The sequence below is a fragment of the Rutidosis leptorrhynchoides genome, chromosome 2 (genome assembly GCF_046630445.1).
Source record: "Rutidosis leptorrhynchoides isolate AG116_Rl617_1_P2 chromosome 2, CSIRO_AGI_Rlap_v1, whole genome shotgun sequence".
In the NCBI taxonomy this organism is placed as follows: Eukaryota; Viridiplantae; Streptophyta; class Magnoliopsida; order Asterales; family Asteraceae; genus Rutidosis; species Rutidosis leptorrhynchoides.
Window position 1 is genome coordinate 35,206,190 of NC_092334.1, and position 22,023 is coordinate 35,228,212.

A 22,023-nucleotide genomic window follows, 5' to 3' on the forward strand; every position below is an offset into this window, starting at 1 on the left:
GGTGTTTTTGGTAGTTGGTGTATGGATTAGATATAAAGGATATGTAATTTTGTTTTCATGTAAATATGTCATGAATGATTACTCATATTTTTGTAATTTATGAGATATTTCATGCTAGTTGCCAAATGATGGTTCCCACATGTGTTAGGTGACTCACATGGGCTGCTAAGAGCTGATCATTGGAGTGTATATACCAATAGTACATACATCTAAAAGCTGTGTATTGTACGAGTACGAATACGGGTGCATACGAGTAGAATTGTTGATGAAACTGAACGAGGATGTAATTGCAAGCATTTTTGTTAAGTAGAAGTATTTTGATAAGTTTCTTGAAATCTTTTAAAAGTGTATGAATACATATTAAAACACTACATGTATATACATTTTAACTGAGTCGTTAAGTCATCGTTAGTCGTTACATGTAAATGTTGTTTTGAAACCTTTAGGTTAACGATCTTGTTAAATGTTGTTAACCCAATGTTTATAATATCAAAAGAGATTTTAAATTATTATATTATCATGATATTATGATATACGAATATCTCTTAATATGATATATATACATTAAATGTCGTTACAACGATAATCGTTACATATATGTCTCGTTTCAAAATCATTAAGTTAGTAGTCTTATTTTTACATATGTAGTTCATTGTTAATATACTTAATGATATGTTTACTTATCATAATATCATGTAAACTATATATATAACCATATATATGTCATCATATAGTTTTTACAAGTTTTAACGTTCGTGAATCACCGGTCAACTTGGGTGGTCAATTGTCTATATGAAACCTATTTCAATTAATCAAGTCTTAACAAGTTTGATTGCTTAACATGTTGGAAACATTTAATCATGTAAATATCAATCTCAATTAATATATATAAACATGGAAAAGTTCGGGTCACTACACCTTAAAACAATATGTACCATGCTAAGTCATGCATACACCAAATGAATCATATAAATGAAATTCAAAACGGTCAAAATCGAAAAATGGCAAAATTGAAGGATTTTGAGGTCTCGTTTCGACAATTATTTGGGACAAATCGCCTATGGCAGTTTGCAACGTATAGATCCTGAAAAAATACACGATTTGAAAAAAATGGTGACTAAATCGGAGCTACAAGTCAAAAGATACGATAGATCGAACATTTTGGCCAAAGACACAAAACACCAAGTACCACGAACCATCGGTGGTGTTTGGTGTGTGGTGCGATTTTGCGGGGAAAGATGTCTTTTTCAGAATCTAGACAACCTCGAATGGAAAGCACGTTTAGAGAGTCTTGCTCGTTCGGCCGTTTTAGAGTGATCTTGAGAATTTTAGAATCAAATTCATACCTGTTATACATAATTATATTGCGAGTGAAATAATAGGCCTTAAAATGATATATACCATGCCAAGGCATGCATACAAAAAACTAATAATAAGATATAAATTAATAACGTTTAAAGAGAACATTAAAAATGAGTAAAATGTCTTTTTTCGGCATCTTGACGACTTCGATGTCAAGTCACTATCCAGGAGTCTTGATGTTAGAGTCGTTTTAGGGTGATCTCGAGAATTTCAGCACAATCTGAAACCGAAGGTTATGCGCCGCCAAATGGTACTCCATCTGGCGGCGCATATTAATGATTTAAAAAAGCGTGTTTAATGAAGTGACATTAGATTCAAATCTATATGCGTTATACATAATTACATTGTGAGTGAAATAATAGGCCTAAAAACAATATGTACCATGCTAAGTCATGCATACACAAAAGGAATAATTTGAATGAAATTCAAAACGGTCAAAATCGAAAAAGGCAAAATTGAAGGCTTTCGAGGTCTAATTTCGAAAAATATTTGGGACAAAAGCCTACGATAGTTTTCCAACCTATAATTCTTGAAAAAATACACGATTTGAAAAAAACGATGATTAAGACGAAGCTACGAGTCAAAAGATACGATATATCGAACATTTTGGCCAAAGACACAAAATACCAAGCACCACGAACCGTCGATGGTGTTTGGTGCGTGGCGCGATTTTGCGAGGAAAGATGTATTTTTAGAATCTTGATGACCTCGAATGGCAAGCACGTTCAGAGAGTCTTGCTCATTCATCCGTTTTAGGGTGATCTTGAGAATTTCAGCACAATTTGAAACCGAAGGTTATGCGCCGCCAAATGGTACTCCATCTGGCGGCGCATACATATGATTTTTAATGAAGTGACATTAGATTCAAATTTATACCCGTTATATATAATTACATTGCGAGTGAAATAATCGGCCTTAAAAAGATATATACCATGCTAAGTCATGCATACACAAAACTAATAAAAAGATATAAATTGATAACGTTCAAAGAGAACCTTAAAAATGAGTAAAATATCTTTTTTCAGCATCCTGACGACCTCGATGTCAATACACTGTCCAGGAGTCTTGATGTTAGGGTCGTTTTAGGGTGATCTCGTGAATTTCAGCACAATCTGAAATCGAAGGTTATGTGCCGCCAAATGGTACTCCATTTGGCGGCGCATATTAATGATTAAAAAAAGCGTGTTTAATAAAGTGACATTAGATTCAAATCTGTATGCATTATACATAATTGCATTGCAAGTGAAATGATAGTCTTTAAAACAATATGTACCATGCTAAGTCATGCATACACAAAAGGAATAATATGAATGAAATTCAAAACGGTCAAAATCGAAAAAAGGCAAAATTGAAGGCTTTCGAGGTCATGTTTAGAAAATTATTTGAGATAAATCGCCTATGGCAGTTTGCCAACGTATAGATCCCGAAAAAATAAACGATTTGAAAAAAAAGGTGACTAAATCGGACCTACGAGTCAAAAGATACGATAGATCGAACTTTTTGGCCAAAGTCACAAAACACCTAGCACCACGAACCGTCGGTGGTATTTGGTGCGTGGTGCGATTTTGCGAGGAAAGATGACTTTTTCGGAATCTACACGACCTCGAATGGCAAGCACGTTCAGAGAGTCTTGCTCGTTCGGCCGTTTTAGAGTGATCTTGAGAACATCAGCACAATCTTAAATCGAAGGTTATGCGCCTCCGAATGGTACTCCATCTTGCAGCGCATACTAATGATTAAAAAAACGTGTTTAATGAAGTGACATTAGATTCAAATTTATACCCGTTATACATAATGTCACAACCCGAACTTTTCCGACCAAGTTATTTAATCTAATTTTCATAGCTTAAAATTTTCAACTTGACTAGTAGTTTTGATAAATTAAATCTTGATTTATTTTTGGGATTTGTAAGACTCTAAGATTATAATTAAGTCCTGTTAAATCAAGAGTTGTTTTGAACATTTGCATAATGTCTTGAAATCCTAGTTATCACCATAAACTCTAGATTTTAAATCTATACCTTTATATATATTAAGACTTATTTTTAGATTAAAGACTTGAAACAATTTCATTTGAACATTTGATCATAAAATAGAAACATTTCTACACTTCATCATTTTCACAACTAGTCTTGATTACTTTATACTTAGCCATTTCTTTCATTTAACCAACCTTAACCTATCTTGATTAGAACCTAACCTTAGCTTACTTCCTAAACCCTAAGCACACAAGTAACCACCTTAGAAATTATACATTAAAAGACTACACAAGTACATGTACAATTGCAAACCAAAAATTGACTAGAACACTTCCACCATCATCATCTAAATCGTTCCTCATTAGCATCATCCATATCATCATCTAAATACTTAATCCTTAAGCTAAACTTCATGCAAAACATAATCATCTCCATTTTCTTCTAGATATTAGACACCATTACATGTTTCATTAATGAAAGAAGATGAGTCACTTCCTCATCTCTTCTCCTCTTGCCACCTCCACCACCACCTCATCACCATCATCATTCCATGCACCTTACTCTCCAAGTAACCATCAAAATATCTAGATATTTCCCTAAACACCATCATTAGATATTGCATGGTCATTAAATGGAAGGTTAATGAGTCACTTCCTCTTTTGCTCTCCCTTTGCCACGTCTCATCTCACACTCTCTATATAAGCTCACCTTTTGTTCATTCTTCACTCATTTGATCATTCTCATTCACTCTCACACCTACATACTCTATAAATAAAGATCTTAAACACTCTTTTGTTCATCTTCTTTAAGATCTAGGTTCACATATCTTCAAAGTATAAACAACTAACTAAATCTATTCATCATTTATATTCATCTTCAAGAACTTTCATGGTATAAAAGCTTGATCTAAAGTGTTAAATCACTCAATGATGACTATATAGCTAACCATGATCTTGATGCTAGATCAATAAACTTAGGATCTCTACATGTCCTATATCTTAAAATGAAGCTAAACCAAGAACTAAAGTGGTTAAACTATGTAAAACTGTTTTGACTTTGAGCTGTCCAAATTTCTACTTGAAGTCTATGACCTAAACACCAACCTATGGTTGCTCTCTAGAACTCATGAATTTATATGATGTTCATATATTTGTTTGAGACTTCTAGTAAAGATTTCATGATTTACCTCAAAGAGAAAGTCATTTTTAAATTTTATTTGGTGAGACAAGTTCAGATTTACAGCAATCTGACCAAGTGTGAAAGATTAATGTATAGATCAAAATATAAAATAGATCTTGAACCAAAGGCTTCTGATCTAAACACTAGACTTAATAAAGAAACCATGGATAGCAAAATCACCAAAATCCAATAAGAAATCATTATGATATAGTCCTATCTAGTTGATACAAGATTTTATTGAAGTCAGAAATTGGTCTAAAACCTTATATCTAAAGACAAGGTTAATGAAGACCTGGAGGCTATTCCTTTCGGAAATAAGCACTTTTATATGTTCTAAGACTTCTGTAAAATTATTGAGTCAAATAAATAAGTTTTGCTATTTCTAAACTTGCATAAGATCTTATAGTGTAAAACTGAACTGTTTTACAAACTTGTAAGGAAATGAACTTTTGACCAACTTATGTTCTAAGTTTAGAGGCTAACCTTACATGGTTAGAAGCTAGACTCAAAGAGCTTTCCAGAGATAATAATTTCACTTTAAATGGATGTCTAGATTAATAGAAACACCTACACTTATGTTATGGTAAAACTAGTCAAAAACAGTCTACTCTTAAAACTATGAACTAGTAACTTTTGAAATCGAGAACCAAATTGGACATGTACAATTTCTTAAGGGATTGATCTTAAACCTAATCTAAATACTATATTAGATAGTATTACCTCTGACCTTACAAAATTTCATTAGATCTCAAGCCGGATCACCGTAAACTATCTAAACCGCACTTTCCGAGCTTCGCATCGTGTTGCATCAATAGTGAGTTCGTAGCCCCTTTTTACTCGTTTTATAATTGTTTTGGGGTGAGAATACATGTCTAATGTTTTACTATGCTTTATTTATAAAGTTAGTTTTAAAAACATTCATATTATTGAATAACACTTTATGCATTTCAAAGTTTGTTATATGTGAGTTTTATGCTAAAAAGCCCTTAACTCGGTAGTATTAATTACAGTGACTTGTAAGCGCGAATCACTAGAGCGATCCGTTAGGTTTGACAACCTCACCCTACCTTAACTGGGTGCTAGTTACTTCGACACAATACATTTGGCATAGTTTATCGTCCAATATAGGGTAAAGGAAATCATGTAGGACATTACATGTGGTGTTAAGCTTATTACCGAGTGCTCAGGAAACATATACACTTTGAAACTGTATGGAAACCGTGATAACTGTGGAATCTTATAAACCGTGGAACTGTTTACAAACTTGATATGTTACGAACTACGAACTTATTTTCGTACTTGAAACCTTGAAGTCATATTACTTCTAAACTGTTTATGAAGTTGAGATCTTGTGATCTGTTTTACTATCAAACCATTTATGGAACTTAATATTTGTATTACTGTTTTAAACATTTCAAATTGTTTGAAACTATGAAACTTTCGTAAATTTTATACGTTGTACAAAAACCTATGAACTCACCAACCATTGTGTTGACGCTTTAGCATGTTTATTCTCAGGTACTTATTGCTTCCGCTAGAACTTTGTTGTTTCTTAGAGGTCAAGACCAAGCACGGAACCAGAGTTAACATCCGCGTCAATAAAGAATATATACCATGCTAAGTCATGCATACACAAAACTAATAATAAGATTTAAATTGATAACGTTCAAAAAGAACATTCAAAATGAATAAAATGTCTTTTTTCGGAATCCCGACGACCTCGATGTCAAGACACTATCCAAGAGTCTTGATGTTAGGGTCATTTTAAGGTGATCTCGAGAATTTCAGCACAATCTGAAACCGAAGGTTATGCGTCGCCAAATGGTACTCCATCTGGCGGCGCATATTAATGATTTAAAAAAGCGTGTTTAATGAAGGGACATTAGATTCAAATCTATATGCGTTATACATAATTGCATTGCTAGTGAAATAATAGGCATTAAAAAAATATGTACCATGCTAAGTCATGCATACACAAAATGAATAATATGAATGAAATTCAAAACGGTCAAAATCGAAAAAAGGCAAAATTGAAGTCTTTCGAGGTCTCGTTTCGAAAAATATTTGGGACAAATCGCCTATGACAGTTTTCCAATGTATAGATCCCTAAAAAATACACGATTTGAAAAAAAAAACAGTAACTAAATCGGAGAAACGAGTCAAAAGATACGACGACAGATCGAACATTTTGGCCAAAGACACAAAACACCATGTACCACGAACCGTCGGTGGTGTTTCGTGCGTGGTGCGATTTTGCGAGGAAAGATGTCTTTTTTGGAATCTAGACAACCTCGAATGACAAGCACATTCAGAGAGTCTTGCTCGTTCGGCCGTTTTAGAGTGATCTTGAGAATTTAAGCATAATCTGAAACCGAAGGTTATGCGCCACCAAATGGTACTCCATCTGGAGGCGCATACTAATGATTTAAAAAACGTGTTTAATGAAGTGACATTAGATTCAAATTTATACCCGTTATACATAACTACATTGCGAGTGAAATAATTAGCCTTAAAACGATATATACCATGATAAGTCATGCATACACAAAACTAATAATAAGATATAAATTAATAACATTCAAAGAGAACATTAAAAATAAGTAAAATGTCTTTTTTCGGCATCCTGACGACCTCGATGTCAAGACACTATCCAGGAGACTTGATGTTAGGGTCGTTTTAGGGTGATCTCGAGAAATTTTAGCACAATCTGAAACCGAAGGTTATACCCCGCCAAATGGTACTCCATCTGGCGGCGGATATTAATGATTTAAAAAAGTGTGTTTAATGAAGTGACATTAGATTCAAATCTATATGCCTTATACATAATTACATTGCGAGTGAAATAAAAGGCCTTAAAACAATATGTACCATGCTAAGTCATGCATAGACAAAAGGAATAATATGAATGAAATTCAAAACGGTCAAAATCGAAAAAAGGCAAAATTGAAGGCTTTCGAGGTCTCATTTCGAAAAATATTTGGGATAAATCACCTATGGAAGTTTGCCAACGTATAGATCCGAAAAAATAAACAATTTGAAAAAAAACAGTGACTAAATCGGAGCTACGAGTCAAAAGATACGATAGATCGAACATTTTGGCCAAAGACACAAAACACCAAGCACCACGAACCGTCGGTGGTGTTTTGTGCGTGGTGCGATTTTGCGAGGAAAGATGTCTTTTCGGAATCTAGACGACATCGAATGGCAAGCACGTTCAGAGAGTCTTGCTCGTTCGGCCGTTTTAGGGTGATCTTGAAAATTTCAGCACAATCTGAAACCGAATGTTATGCGCCGCCAAATGGTACTCCATCTGGCGGCGCATACTGATGATTTAAAATACGTGTTTAATGAAGAGACATTGGATTCAAATTTATACCCGTTATACATAATTACATTGCGAGTTAAATAATAGGCCTTAAAATGATATATACCATGCTAAGTCATGCATACACAAAACTAATAATAAGATATAAATTGATAACGTTCATAGAAAACATTCAAAATGAGTAAAATGTCTTTTTTCGGCATCTCGACGACCTCGATGTCAAGACACTATCCAAGAGTCTTGATGTGAGGGTCGTTTTAGGGTGATCTTGAGAATTTCAACACAATATAAAACCGAAGGTTATGCATCGCCAAATGGTACTCTATCTGGCGGCGCATATTAATGATTTAAAAAAGCATGTTTAATGAATTGACATTAGATTCAAATCTATATGCGTTATACATAATTGCATTACGAGTGAAATAATAGGCCTTAAAACAATATGTACTATGCTAAGTCATGCATACACAAAAATGAATAATATAAATGAAATTCAAAACGGTCAAAATCAAAAAGAAGGCAAAATTGAAGGATTTTGAGGTCTCGTTTCGAAAATATTTGGGACAAATTGCCTATCGCAGTTTGCAAACATATAGATCCCGAAAAAATACATGATTTGAAAAAAAACGGTGACTAAATCGGAGCTACAAGTCAAAAGATACGATAGATCGAACATTTTGGACAAAGACACAAAACACCAAGTACCACGAACCGTCGGTGATGTTTGGTGCGTGGTGCGATTTTGCGAGGAAAGATGTCTTTTTCAGAATCTAGACAACCTCGATTGGCAAGCACATTCAGAGATTCTTGCTCGTTCGGCTGTTTTAGAGTGATCTTGAGAATTTAAGCACTATCTGAAACTGAAGGTTATGCGCCACCAAATGGTACTCCATCTGGCGGCGCATACTAATGATTTAAAAAACGTGTTTAATGAAGTGACATTAGATTCAAATTTATACCCGTTATACATAATTACATTGCGAGTGAAATAATAGGCCTTAAAATGATATATACCATGCTAAGTCATGCATACACAAAACTAATAATAAGATATAAATTGATAACGTTCAAAGAGAACATTTAAAATGAGTAAAATGTCTTTTTTCGGTATCCGATGACCGCGATGTCAAGACACTATCCAAGAGTCTTGGTGTTAGCGTCGTTTTAGGGTGATCTTGAGAATTTTAGCACAATCTAAAACCGAAGGTTATGCGTCGCCAGATGGTACTCCATCTGGCGGCGAATATTAATGATTTAAAAAAGCGTGTTTAATGAAGTGACATTAGATTCAAATCTATATGCGTTATACATAATTGCATTGCTAGTGAAATAATATGCCTTAAAACAATATGTACCATGCTAAGTCATGCATGCACAAAAATGAATAATATAAATGAAATTCAAAACGGCCAAAATCAAAAAAGGCAAAAGTGAAGGCTTTCGAGGTCTAGTTTCGAAAAATATTTGGGATAAATCGCCTACGACAGTTTGCCAATGTATAGATCCCGAAAAAATACATGATTTGAAAAAAAAAACGGTGACTAAATCGTAGCTATGAGTCAAAAGATACGATAGATCGAACATTTTGGCCAAATACACAAAATACCAAGTACCACGAACCGTCGGTGATGTTTGGTGCGTGGTGTAATTTTTCGAGGAAAGATGTCTTTTTCGGAATCTAGACAACCTCGAATGGCAAACACGTTCAGAGATTCTTGCTCGTTCGGCCGTTTTAGAGTGATCTTAAGAATTTAAGCACTATCTGAAACTGAAGGTTTTGCCCCACCAAAAGGTACTCCATCTGGCGGCGCATACTAATGATTTAAAAAAACGGGTTTAATGAAGTGACATTAGATTCAAATTTATACCCGTTATACATAATTACATTTTTTGGAATCTAGACAACCTCGAATGGCAAGCACGTTCAGAGATTCTTGCTCGTTCGGCCGTTTTAGAGTGATCTTGAGAATTTAAGCACTATCTGAAACTGAAGGTTATGCGCCACCAAATGGTACTCCATCTGGCGGTGCAAACTAATGATTTAAAAAACATGTTTAATGAAGTGACATTAGATTCAAATTTATACCCGTTATACATAATTATATTGCGAGTGAAATAATAGGCCTTAAAATGATATATACCATGCTAAGTCATGCATACACAAAACTAATAATAAGATATAAATTGATAACGTTCAAAGAGAACATTCCAAATGAGTAAAATGTCTTTTTACGGTATCCGATGAGCGCGATGTCAAGACACTATCCAAGAGTCTTGGTGTTAGCGTCGTTTTAGGGTGATCTTGAGAATTTTAGCACAATCTAAAACCGAAGGTTATGCGTTGCCAAATGGTACTCCATCTGGCGGCGCATATTAATGATTTAAATAAACGTGTTTAATGAAGTGACATTAGATTCAAATCTATATGCGTTATACATAATTGCATTGCGAGTGAAATAATAGGCCTTAAAACAATATGTACCATGTTAAGTCATGCATACACAAAAATGAATAATATAAATGAAATTCAAAACGGTCAAAATCGAAAAAAACAAAATTGAAGGATTTTGAGGTCTCGTTTCGAAAAATATTTCGGACAAATTGGTTATGGCAGTTTTCCAACGTATAGATCCCGAAAAATACACGATTTGAAAAAAAACAGTGACTAAATCGGAGCTACGAGTCAAAAGATACGATAGATCAAACATTTTGACCAAAGACACAAAACACCAAGTACCACGAACCGTCATTGATGTTTGGTGCGTAGTGTGATTTTGCGAGGAAAGATGTCTTTTTCGGAATCTAGACAACCTCGAATGGCAAGCACGTTCAGAGAGTCTTGCTTGTTCGGCCATTTGAGAGTGATCTTGAGAATTTAAGCACAATCAGAAACTGAAGGTTATGCGCCGCCAAATGGTACTCCATCTGGTGGCGCATACTAGTGATTTAAAAAAACGTGTTTAATGAATTGACATTAGATTCAAATTTATACCCGTTATACATAATTACATTGCGAGTGAAATAACAGGCTTAAAACGATATATACCGTGCAAAGTCATGCATACACAAAACTAATAATAAGATATAAATTGATAACGTTCAAAGAGAACATTAAAAATGAGTAAAATGTCTTTTTTGGCATCCTGACGACCTCGATGTCAATACACTATCCAGGAGTCTTGATGTTAGGATCGTTTTAGGGTAATCTCGAGAATTTCAGCACAATCTGAAACCCAAGGTTATGCGCCGCCAAATGGTACTCTATCTGGTGGCGCATATTAATGATTTAAAAAAGCGTGTTTAATGAAGTGACATTAAATTCAAATGTATATGCGTTATACATAATTACATTGCGAGTAAAACAATAGTCTTTAAAACCATATGCACCATGTTAAGTCATGCATACACAAAAGGAATAATGTGAATGAAATTCAAAACGGTCAAAATCGAAAAAGGCAAAATTGAAGGCTTTCGAGGTCTCATTTCGAAAAATATTTGGGACAAAATGCCTACGGCAGTTTGGAAACGTATAGATCCCGAAAAATACACGATTTGAAAAAAAGCGATGATTAAATCGGAGCTACGAGTCAAAATATACGATAGATCGAACATTTTGGCCAAAGACACAAAACACCAAGCACCACGAACCGTCGGTGGTGTTTTGTGTGTGGTGCGATTTTGCGAGGAAAGATGTTTTTTCGGAATCTAGACGACCTCGAATGGCAAGCACGTTTAGAGTGTCTTGATCGTTCGTCTGTTTTAGGATGATCTTAAGAATTTCAGCACAATCTGAAACCGAAGGTTATGCGCCGCCAAATGGTACTCCATCTGGCGGCGCATACTAATGATTTAAATAAACGTGTTTAATGAAGTTACCCTAGATTCAAATTAATACCTGTTATACATAATTACATTGTGAGTGAAATAATAGGCCTTAAAACGATATATACCATGCTAAGTCGTGCATACACAAAACTAATAACAAGATATAAATTGAAAACATTCAAAGAGAACATTAAAAATGAGTAAAATGTCTGTTTTAGGCATCCTGACAACCTCGATGTCAAGACAATATCCAGGAGTCTTGATGTTAGGATCGTTTTAGGGTGATCTCGAGAATTTCTGCACAATATGAAACCGAAGGTTATGCGCCGCCAAATGGTACTCCATCTGGTTGCGCATATTAATGATTTAAAAAAGCGTGTTTAATGAAGTGACATTAGATTCAAATCTATATGCGTTATACATAATTACATTACGAGTGAAATAATAGGCCTTGAAATAATATGTACCATGCTAAGTCATGCATACACAAAAGGAATAATATGAATGAAATTTCAAACGGTCAAAATCGAAAAAAGGCAAAATTGAAGTCTTTCGAGGTCTCGTTTCGAAAAATATTTTGGACAAATCGCCTATGACAGTTTTCCAATGTATAGATCCCTAAAAAATACACGATTTGAAAAAAAAACAGTAACTAAATCGGAGAAACGAGTCAAAAGATACGATAGATCGAACATTTTGGCCAAAGACACAAAACCCCAAGCACCACGAACCGTCGGTGGTGTTTGTTACATGGTGCGATTTTGCGAGGGAAAATGTCTTTTTATGAATCTAGACGACCTCAAATGGCAAGCAAGTTCAGAGAGTCTTGCTCGTTCGGCCGTTTTAGAGTGATCTTGAGAATATCAGCACAATCTGAAACCGAAGGTTATGCGTCGCCAAATGGTACTCTATCTGGCGGCGCATACTAACGATTTAAAAAAATTTTGTTTAATGAAGTGACATTAGATTCAAATTTATACCCGTTATACATAATTACATTGCGAGTGAAATAATAGGCTTTAAAACGATATATACCATGCTAAGTCATGCATACACAAAACTAATAATAATATATAAATTGAAAACGTTCAAAGAGAACATTAAAAATGAGTAAAATGTCTTTTTTCGGCATCCTAACGACCTTGGTGTCAAGACACTATCTAGGAATCTTGATGTTAGGGTCATTTTAGGGTGATCACGAGAATTTTAGCACAATCTGAAACCGAAGGTTATGCGCCACCAAATGGTACTCTATCTGGCGGCGCATATTAATGATTTAAAAAAGCGTTTTTAATGAAGTGACATTAGATTCAAATCTATATGCGTTATACATAATTGCATTGCGATTGAAATAATAGGCCTTAAAACAATATGTACCATGCTAAGTCATGTATACAAAAAAGGAATAATATGAATGAAATTCAAAACGGTCAAAATCGAAAAAAGGCAAAATTGAAGGCTTCGAGGTCTCTATTTGGAACAACCGCCTACGGCATTTTGCCAACGTATAGATTTCGAAAGAATACACGATTTGAAAAAATACGGTGACTAAATCGGAACTACGAGTAAAAAGATAGGATCGATCGAACATTTTGGCCAAAGACACAAAACACCAAGCACCACGAACCGTCGGTGGTTTTTGGTACGTGGTGCGATTTTGCGAGGAAAGATGTCTTTTCGGAATCTAGACGACCTCGAATGGCAAGCACATTTAGAGAGTCTTGCTCGTTCGGCCATTTTAGGGTGATCTTGAGAATTTCAACAAAATCTGAAACTGAAGGTTATGCGCCGCCAAATGGTACTCCATCTGGCGGCGCATACTAATGATTTAAAAAAACGTGTTTAATGAAGTGACATTAGATTCAAATTTATATCCGTTATACATAAATACATTGTGAGTGAAATAATAGGCCTTAAAACGATATATATCATTCTAAGTCATGGATACACAAAACTAATAATAAGATATAAATTGAAAACGTTAAAAGAGAACATTAAAAATGAGTAAAATGTATTTTCTCGGCATGCTGACGACCTCGATGTCAAGACACTATCCAGTAGTCTTGATGTTAGGGTCGTTTTAGGGTGATCTCGAGAATTTCAGCACAATCTGAAACCGAAGGTAATGCGCCGCCAAATGGTACTCCATCTAGCGGCGCATATTAATGATTTAAAAAAGCGTGTTTAATGAGGTGACATTATATTCAAATCTATATGCGTTATACATTTTTACATTGCGGGTGAAATAATAGGCCATAAAACAATATGTACCATGCTAAGTCATGCATACACAAAAGGAATAATATGAATGAAATTCAAAATGGTCAAAATCGGAAAAAGGCCAAATAGAAGGCTTTCGAGGTCTCGTTTCGAAAAATATTTGGGACAAACTGTGACGACCCGAAAATTTCTGACTAAATTTAAACTTTATCTTTATATTATTCTGACACGATAAGCAATGTTTGTTAAGTTAAATCTCAAGGATTTTAAACTATGTTTATACATTCATTTAAACCTCGACCAAATTCCAATGATTCACGAACCATTAAATGAACATATATGAATATGTATGTATATGTGTATATGTTATAAATTGAAAATGTCAACAAAGTATTTAAACGTATAATGCTTTATATGAATGTATTTGTTTCAATATGATTATCGATGAAATTAAAAAAAATATATTAAATGATTGAATTATCAGAAACATTGAATTATGATTACAAGTCTCTGTTGAGAGGTCCACTATGATTTGAGAAAATCTATTCCTCTTAACGATATTCGGAATAATTTGTAAAGCTATTTATAAATAAAAATAAAAAGTGTCATTTACGAAAGTTAGACAAAAGTTAGTGGAGAATTGGTTTCCATAATATTCTATTAATCTATTTTCAAACGTACAAAGACGTTTTCAGTTTAAAAAGAACTTTATTATTAAAACGTATATAACTTTTATAAATATCTAGAATCACTTTTGACAACTCATTACTTAACCAGTATAATAAATATAACGATATTTATATTTTATTTCATAAAATATATATAACGATTTAAATTAATATTATATATATTTATACGCGTATTATACATACATAATTTTTATACTTTTACTATACTTTAACTTTACCTTTACTTTACTTTTACTTTACTTTAACTTTAATAATTCACTTTAATAATTCATACTTTAATAATTCACTTTAATAATTCATACTTTAATAATTTACTTTAATAATTCATACTTTAATAATTCACTTTAATAATTCATACTTTAATAATTCACTTTAATAATTCATACTTTAATAATTCACTTTAATAATTCATACTTTAATAATTCACTTTAATAATTCATACTTTAATAATTCACTTTAATAATTCATACTTTAATAATTCACTTTAATAATTCAAAAATCTATTATAAATAGAATTCAGTAGATTTCATTATTTCATAGAAACTTGAAAATATATTTCTCTAAACTCTCTCAATCGATTTATATATATAAATATATATATTTGCTCTGTATTATTTCAAGATATTATTAGTATACATAAAATATTACGACGGAGTGCTGTCCGAGTGATTTCAAAATAGTTTTTTTTAATGAGTCGAAGCTAAGAAAATTATGGGTTATAGCTATGGAGGTGATGGGTATGGTTCATGGGTATGCTCGTGAGGTCAATCTAGTGTTTATCATCTCTGTTGCGTCTACGTACTTTCCTGCAATATTGAATCTCAATATTGATACGTGAGCACTCATAACTTAACTTTTATATATCAATAGTGTATCCCTGACTAGTGCTCGAGTATATAGGATTATGCATGCTTGTACATTCGATATTGTCCTTAGATAGGTTTGTTGAATCCTGAATTAGATACATATGCTACTGAGATAGGGTATATGATATGCATGTCATTGGAAAGCTAGCGATAAATTAAGAACTTTTCATTTAGATAACGAATGGTTTCGATGAACGGATTAGAAGTTATAGTCAACTGAATTTTAGTATTATTGTTAAAATGATTATAATTACTATCGTCGTTATTATTTTAATAGAAATATCATTGTTATTATAAAATATCATTATTAATATTATGTTAGTATTATCATTTTATCATAATACCATTTTTAGTAAATATAAATATTGTTATTTTTTTATAGAATAATAATAATTATTATTACAAAATAATACAACTTTTACTTATCATTATTATGATCAATATTATTTTATCAAATAAATAGGGGATACAAAGATATTTTTCACCACGCGTAATATAATTACATTAATAATACTTACCACTATAGTTTTACGATATTAAGTGAACTTTATAAATTTTACTACTTAAGATATATAAAAGTATATTTTATCATATATAAACGTTAATATAAATTTTTATTAATAAATGACTTTTATTATTATAAAATCTAATAAATATATTTAAATATATAAAACGACTATAGTTAAGTTATATAATAAACACGTATAAATTTTAGAAGTCATTTTGGGTCAAGTTGACTTTTGTTGACTTTTGCATATTAGTCTCGAGCATTAGGATTGTGGTACACTATGACTTGACCAAAAATTGTTAGACAAATATTGACCAACATATAAATATATATAATTAATATAGGTTCGTGAATCCGAGGCCAACCTTGCACTTGTTAAATGACGTTATATGTATTTTTACTACGAAATACAGTATGGTGAGTTTTATTTGCTCCCTTTTATATATATTTTTGGGACTGAGAATACATGCGCTGTTTTTATAAATGTTTTACGAAATAGGCACAAGTACTAAAACTAATTCTACGTGGGTTTAAACCAGAAATATACTCTTAGCTTGGTAACATTAAACTACTTATCTATGTACGGTAGGCGCGAATCCTAAAGATAGATCTATTGGGCCTGACAAACCCCATCCTGACTATGAGATGCTTTAGTACTTCGAGGTTATTTTAAACACACCTGATCTGGTGTACTTCAGAGGGTAAAACATGAACGTTAAGGCTTGTTACCGGGTGCCTACAACTTATAGAATACTTTTATACACTTGCGAGTGTACATATATTTATAAACGGAAATCTTGTGGTCTATTAATATATTGAAATGATTGTTATGATAAACCTATGAACTCACCAACCTTTTGGTTGACACTTTAAAGCATGTTTATTCTCAGGTATTAAAGAAATCTTCCGCTGTGCATTAGCTCATTTTAAGGATATTACTTGGAGTCATTCATGGCATATTTTGAAAGACGTTGCATTCGAGTCATTGAGTTCATCAAGATTATTATTAAGCCAAATTATAGTTGGATGTATTATGAAATGGTGTGCATGCCGTCAACTTTCGTTGTAAAGAAAGTTTGTCTTTTAAAAACGAATGCAATGTTTGTAAAATGTATCATATAGAGGTCAAATACCTCGCAATGTAATCAACTATTGTGAATCGTTTATAATGTATATGAACGGGTCCTTTCAGTTGGTATCAGAGCAGTGGTCTTAGCGAACCAGGTCTGCATTAGTGTGTCTAACTGATAGTCGTTAGGATGCATTAGTGAGCCTGGACTTCGACCGTGTCTGCATGTCAAAAGTTTTGCTTATCATTTTTGTCAGAAATTGCCTGCTTATCATTCTTAGTCTAGACACGTCTTACTGCATTGATTGCATGAATAGTGTATAGACAAAATTCATATCTTAGCGTATCTGCTAATCCATATCTTAGCGTATCTGCTAATCCATATCTTAGCGTATCTGTTACTGTAAACTTTGCCTGACATATCCCGTAAATTCCTCCGTAATCTACGAAATCTTTTGCGCTATATATATAGATATTCTATGTAATTAGAATACCACCCGATAGCCGAAAAATCATTTCATATCGAAAAATCCTTTATTCAATCGAACGAAATGGAATTCGTCATTAGTTCAAGTCCCTCGAATTCCGATATGGAATCTCACTCAAGCTTCGAAAGCAGTGTGACCGGAATGGATCAACCAATTAGCCGTCATCTATTCTGGATGAATTGGGGATAGGTTCGTACCCTCCTCAATAATTGGAGACAAGAAGAAGGTGATCCCTTCCATCCACCACATTGCCCTCTTGGAGATGAACCTGAAGCACTTACCGGCGAACTGGTCCGAAACACCATTTTCTCTCTCATTTCCAGAGTATCTCGTCACGATTATATACTACATCAAATTCTAGATTTTATTTATCCGCTCGTTCGAACCGACAATCACCCCGGTGTAATAGAAGAAGTCAACGCGCTTCGCGCTCGAGTAGTGGCTTTAGAGAATATGGTGCAAGGGTTACAAACACCAACAAATAACGAAGTATTAATTCATAATTTCAATTTTATTCAATAAATACTCCGTAAAAGTTATGTAATTTCTAAAGTCTTTAGGGATTATCCAGTTCTAGTTTCAACCGTAAATCAAATGAGTTTAATTTAATATTAACTCATTAAATCTATGTCACATCTGAAGAAAATATGCACATATATATTTTCATAAAGACTGTAATAAAATTCTGTTGTACAAAATATTAATTGTGAAATTTTTTTTAACGGGTAGGTAATACCCGAGAGATATATAAATTCACAATTAATATGTTACATTTTTTGAATCTGATTAAGCAAATCATCAACTATACTCCCAAAATCTCACAACAATATACATTCTTGTATAGTAATCAAAACAACCATTCTCACCCAAATTTGATTACGCATTCTGATTTTGACAAATCAAATGCAAGTAATGATTTAACAGAAGACATCACTCTTAGATTCCTACATATTTCAAAGTTATACTTTGACTTCAAAACTGTGTTAGAACATCATATGTATATTAACGATTACAAACTATGTTCAAACTCTCCCAAGTTTTCGAAGACACTTCAAACAATGAACAATCGAGATGATGATCCAACCACATATTACCCACATTTATGTACCTAAAAAGCTCTCGAAGCCAAAGTCATAGTTCGACGCGTATCCGTGTCAGACCCTTTGGCATTTATTAGCTAAAATGACTTTTCAATTCCTTTTCAAAGTAGAAAGTTTTGTCACAGCTCCAGCAAGTCAACTTCGACTTTTCAGTCGGACTAGTCTTATTATAACCTCGATAGATACGTTGCCCTTTCGTCATCATTACTGGGGACCTTTCATATCTCGCCACCTTAGCAATAAAGTTACCAACAACTTCAATTATCTTTGACTTTTCAAAAAATCATTATATTTATTGAAATCACATCATTTACTCATTCGCATCTTGTAACGAGAATTGTCATACGAATCATCGGAAAACAGTAACCAGTATTTTGAAATCTCACAGCATGTCTACGCTAACAGTTATATGTGTACGTAAAACGTCTATCTCCTGGACTTACATACTTTGAATGTGAAGTTCTGAAAAATATTTTGAACTGCAAACTAGTTCTTGAAATGCTGACGAAGCATCAAAAACTGTAAACGATCTTAACAGTAAAAAGTTTGATGACAAAGAATAGTAAGGTGGTAAAGCTGAGAAAAAGAGAAGGTTTGGAACTGAAAAACGGATTGAACAGACTATGAAGGAGGCTGTGGATAAATCATAAAGACTAAATCTGCCTTCAAAGAATCCAAATGATTTAGTGCTTGCTAAAGTCATTAACGAATACCATACTCTTTATTCTAAACCTTTACAGACAAATCTTCATCATCATCCATCAATATTAGAAATTCTAAGATATTATCATATCTTTCATTATAAATATCCGCGATATTTCTGAAGATATTTTCACAACTAATCTTATCTGAAGTCATTTATCTCTTTGCGCTATCAGTGTTATATCATATAAGAAACTATTAGTTTCTATATTCTATAAACTTTCGAGTTTAAATTATGAATTTTTTGAAGTAGTGTTGGGAACTGAAGCATGAGTTAGTATAATATAATGACACTTGATCAACGTGATTATATTACAGTAAGTCATGCTGAGTTTCTAATGGGACATGACGATTCACAGACCATGCCGTCATCATGTTCCATGTTACACGACTCTTGTATTCTATTTAATCTCTAAAAATATCAAGAATATATTTTCTTGATGATTCGGTCTTTTCAGGGTATTCTGGTAAATTAACAAATCAAGATCGTGCCATTACTATTTCCTTCTTAGAACATTAACTATGTTCATTCTGAAATTCATATCTGCGAATACTGGACCATTACAAACGTTGCTTAATCACAAGAAGAAGAAACGAAAGGACAAAACTCCAAAATAGAAATTGGAGTATAAATCGCAGCAAATAGAAGGGAGCATTAACTATGGATGTCAATGATTATAGAAGACAAAAGCAGGGGCTTTGAAATATAAGGGAAGATATAAAACCCAACAACCACCCAAAAATTATAAACCGTATATATCGATGCATATAGCAATATAAAGACACGGAAGAACTAAAAACTCTATAAAACCGAGAGTATAGTAGAAGTAAATAGATTCTTCCGGAGGCAGATGAAAAAGAAGAATGACAGATATGAAAGTGAGGAGTATATCGAGAATCAGTACTGGATGAAGCATATTGACAAATACTTTAAAATATGAGTTGAGGGAGAAAGAATAGAAGGTGTGAGTTGTAAGGAAACGAAGGAGGTGGATTTATAGTGAAATACCCGACAGAGAAATCAAGATGGATTATCGTATTAATTCGAAGAGAATCATAATCTCCTTAATCACCGAAGCATCAAATCCAACATAGATTACAAAGATTTTCTTTAAATTCGGAGATCAATTGTGATGACGTCAAAAGATATGACGAATCACTATAATCTTATTTCCTTCATTTACGATAACTTCCCTCATACGCTTCGAGTAATCGAATTTTTTTATCCATACTTCTTAGACATGATAAAACTTCATAGTTGTTACGTCATAATAACATTCTCATTGTTAGCCATAACGACCTCTATCAAATTTCGGGGACGAAATTTCTTTAACGGGTAGGTACTGTGACGACCCGAAAATTTTTGACTAAATTTAAACTTTATCTTTATATTATTCTGACACGATAAGCAATGTTTGTTAAGTTAAATCTCAAGGATTTTAAACTATGTTTATACATTCATTTAAACCTCGACCAAATTCCAATGATTCACGAACCATTAAATGAACATATATGAATATGTATGTATATGTGTATATGTTATAAATTGAAAATGTCAACAAAGTATTTAAACGTATAATGCTTTATATGAATGTATTTGTTTCAATATGATTATTGACGAAATTAAAAAAAAATATATATTAAATGATTGAATTATCAGAAACATTGAATTATGATTACAAGTCTCTGTTGAGAGGTCCACTATGATTTGAGAAAATCTATTCCTCTTAACGATATTCGGAATAATCTGTAAAGCTATTTATAAATAAAAATAAAAAGTGTCGTTTACGAAAGTTAGACAAAAGTTAGTGGAGAATTGGTTTCCATAATATTCTATTAATCTATTTTCAAACGTACAAAGACGTTTTTAGTTTAAAAAGAACTTTATTATTAAAACGTATATAACTTTTATAAATATCTAGAATCACTTTTGACAACTCATTACTTAACCAGTATAATAAATATAACGATATTTATATTTTATTTCATTAAATATATATAACGATTTAAATTAATATTATATATATTTATACGCGTATTATACATACATAATTTTTATACTTTTACTATACTTTAACTTTACCTTTACTTTACTTTTACTTTACTTTAACTTTAATAATTCACTTTAATAATTCATACTTTAATAATTCACTTTAATAATTCATACTTTAATAATTTACTTTAATAATTCATACTTTAATAATTCACTTTAATAATTCATACTTTAATAATTCACTTTAATAATTCATACATTAATAATTCACTTTAATAATTTATACTTTAATAATTCACTTTAATAATTCATACTTTAATAATTTACTTTAATAATTCATACTTTAATAATTCACTTTAATAATTCAAAAATCTATTATAAATAGAATTCAGTAGGTTTCATTATTTCATAAAAACTTGAAAATATATTTCTCTAAACTCTCTCAATCGATTTATATATATAAATATATATATTTGCTCTGTATTATTTCAAGATATTATTAGTATACATAAAATATTACGACGGAGTGCTGTCCGAGTGATTTCAAAATAGTTTTTTTTGAATGAGTCGAAGCTAAGAAAATTATGTGTTATAGCTATGGAGGTGATGGGTATGGTTCATGGGTATGCTCGTGAGGTCAATCTAGTGTTTATCATCTCCGTTGCGTCTACGTACTTTCCTGCAATATTGAATCTCAATATTGATACGTGAGCACTCA